The sequence below is a fragment of the Carassius carassius genome, chromosome 1, assembly GCF_963082965.1.
Source record: "Carassius carassius chromosome 1, fCarCar2.1, whole genome shotgun sequence".
Classification (NCBI taxonomy): Eukaryota; Metazoa; Chordata; class Actinopteri; order Cypriniformes; family Cyprinidae; genus Carassius; species Carassius carassius.
The window spans coordinates 41,061,265-41,064,551 of NC_081755.1; the positions used below are offsets into that span (position 1 = coordinate 41,061,265).

The following is a 3,287-nucleotide window of genomic DNA, read 5'->3' on the forward strand; positions in this document are numbered from 1 at the left end:
CTTTTTTCTTCATCGCTTCTGTTTATTTATTTTTTTGTAAATTCTGTGCAGAAGATGTGTACTAGTGCCCTTTACAGTATAATAATGAAAACACGGATTCTAGGAGTATAGCTCAAATATATTTAGACTTTTTTATGTATAAGTCAAGTATACTTCAATGTAATTTTATGTATATTTCTGAGGAGTACATTAAGCCCATTTCTGAGAAGTAAACTAAAAGCATACTTTCCTATTTTAGTTTAAAAGAAGTATACTAATAGCACACTTGAATAAACTTATTTTTCATAAGGGTAGTAATTTAATGTTGAAGGAACATACACTATTTTTGTAAATAGGCTCATTTTCCAACTCTCCTAGAGTTAAATAGTTTAGTTTTAATGTTTTCTAATCCATTTAGCAGATCTCTGGGTCTGTAGTAGCCTACTTTATCTTAGCTTAGCATAGATGGTTGAATCTGATTAGACCGTTAGCATCTCGCTCAAAAAGGATCAAAGAATTTTGATATTTTTCCTATTTAAAACTTGACTCTTCTGTGGTTACATCGTGTACTAAGACTGATGAAAAACAAAAATTTGCGATTTTCTAGGCTGACATGGTTAGGAACTATACTCTCATAATCAAGGAACTTTGCTTCTGTACCATGGGTGCATATTAAGCAGCACCTGAAAATAGTCCTCCGCTAACTTTCAGGCGCTGCATAATATCATTGTAAATATCACATATTGCACCTTTCAAGTGAAGCAGCCAGTCAAGTTTGCATTATTTGGGAAAACAACTTCCATTTTAATAAAATGTATATAAAACAAACATGATTAATGTACAATTTTTAAAGAAAAATGGTTGTTTTGTTATAGCTTTAGGACCAAGGGCGCCGCCATCTTGCAGTACCACCACATGTGACGTCACGGGGTTGTTTCGCTCCGATGGCCAGTGCAGAAATATAAGCATTTCTTTACAAGCTATAACAAAACAACCTTTTTTTCTTTAAAATGGTTACATTAATTATGTTTGTTAAATATATTTTAATCAAAGGGGAAATCACTTTACTAAATAATGTTAACTGAATTGACTGTTTCATTTCCACTAATTTTGCCCAAGCCGTCAAACTGACGTCATCATTAAAGGAATGCTATTCCAGAGCGGAAGCAAATGTTCAGATTTCGATTAAAGATTACAAAAACAAACATTTTTTTTTTCAGGCGGATTAACTTGCAAGGATTAATTGTTTAGGTACACCAAGACATTGGTGCGCTAGTAAAGTATATAAAGTCAATTTTAATTTCATGCGGACTTTAAACACTCAAGCTCTTTAATATTGCATTTCTGGTCTTACAACGAGTTGTTTTCATTCATCCAGAGCATAATTGATCATTTCCAGGAAAAGTCCTGTTTCCACACACCAGCATGCCATTGGGAATGTCCCACTTTTTCCATACTGCATCCATGGAATTTACTGAGGAAAGAAGGAGTCAAACTTGCTGTAAAATATGGTTTGCATACAGATAGCTACTTTGCAATAGGTCTAAGGTGACAGGATGTTTTATTTCCTCCCCATGGTGAATGTCAAAGATCCTTGAAGTAATAAATTATTTACGAAACTATTTAAGCCCATGTTGTTATTTCATTTGCTGTGTCTTTTCAGGACATTCCTTTAATTTATAGGTTTACACCCTTTGTCTTCTTCTTCTTCTTCTTCTAAAGCATTAAAAAGAAGCTGGTTTGCTGGGAGGTCACGTGATTTCCCCAATGAACTCAAGCTCACTCAATAGCCCACAGCCCACCCCTTTGGCCATCCTGCCAAAATCCCCTTTCATATTGTAATGCTTCACCTTTTATGTCACGAGTCAAACCGATAACAATGAAATGAAAACGTGTATGTCATGAAGTTATGGAAGATAGATTCCATTTTATACAGTAAGCAGAATCCTGTTTGACTGTCTGTCCTGTCCTGTCTTACACAAATGATGGAAATTCTTTTTTTTGCTATCAAAAAAAGAAAAAGACGTCAACACAGGCGATGGTCAGTGGTGATGACAGAAATGAGATTCTGAAACACTGTTGGGGAGATTATGTTCATTTATTACAGGTTCACAATAGTAACAATATTTGTTAAATTTTTTGTCATATTTTATTGTTAACAAAGGACATTTTTTGAAAATGTAAAATATTACATGCATTGATTTTTTTTATGAATTATGAGAATAGTGTCTTAAAAAAACATTGTTTCAGTTTCGTTTTCATATGTTTTAGGTGAAAGACACGGTTACATATATTCAAGAACTGTATTAGATTTTTTAAAATACAGATTGAAACAAAAGTGTTTTTGCTTTATATTTTGATTTAAAATCTTATTAAAATCTAAAGCATTATTTTTGTGCTTTTAGTCTGTTATGAAAAAATAGGGAAAGTCCCTGAAGCAGTACCATGGCACTTTGGGGACTTTTTTTAAATTTATTTTTTATTTTTATTTATTATTTTACACATTTATTCCAGTGCATATTTCTCAGGAAATATATATATATATATCACTTTTTTAGCTTCAGCAAGTAAAACTGATTATTATTTAATACAAAACAATTCATGAAAAAAAGAGTAAAATGTAACAGACAAAATTAGTACTTAGACTAACAAATATTCTAATTAATAAATGGTATAAATGTTTAAAATGTTAAGTGTAAATGACAATCTTCATAAAAAACTCACATTCATGAAAGATACAATTGTCTTGAGAGGTTCACATGCAGTTGATAGTTCACCTTCATTACAATAGTTGATTTTCTGAAAGGGGTTTAACTTTTCTTGTGTCAGATGCTACCAAGCAGCTACAGCTACATATGATCTCTCAGTTTCTCAAAACGTGATCCCAGCCCGACCTTTCATTGCCTTACAAGGACTGTACAGCTGCAGTTCATATAAAGCACAAGAATAAATAGTTCATGAAAACATTATGCAAGGATATCCAGAACAATGCCGCCATCTAGTGGTTTCAGTTAAAATTTAAAATTTTAAAGTATTGTAGCTGTATTTTTCTAGTCTTTGTTTATAACATACATCCTAAACCTACACGGACATTGTTTTGATGTTTTAAATTAAGTTTTAAGCGGATGGGGATTTACTAATGCTAAATGTGTGCTCATTTTAATTACCCCAAAAATGCTCCTATTAGATCCTTACTTTGGTCCGTTTTTTTCATACCATCATTTAGTTTAATGCCATGCTTAGATTTTGTTGGCCTTTAGCTAAACTTTCAGTTAGTTACCTTCCCTCAAGCTGTAATTCCTGTGAAA

General features: G+C 32.4%; 1 long non-coding RNA gene across 1 annotated transcript; it reads right to left on the reverse strand.

The window, feature by feature from the left end:
* Positions 1-753: 753 nt before the first annotated feature.
* Positions 754-2,912, reverse strand: LOC132151163 (uncharacterized). The gene is made up of 3 exons (XR_009436325.1): positions 2,704-2,912; positions 1,334-1,453; positions 754-959 (listed from the first exon to the last, which is right to left on the reverse strand). It is a non-coding gene; the product is annotated as an uncharacterized LOC132151163 (long non-coding RNA).
* Between the last annotated feature and the right edge of the window lie 375 nt (positions 2,913-3,287).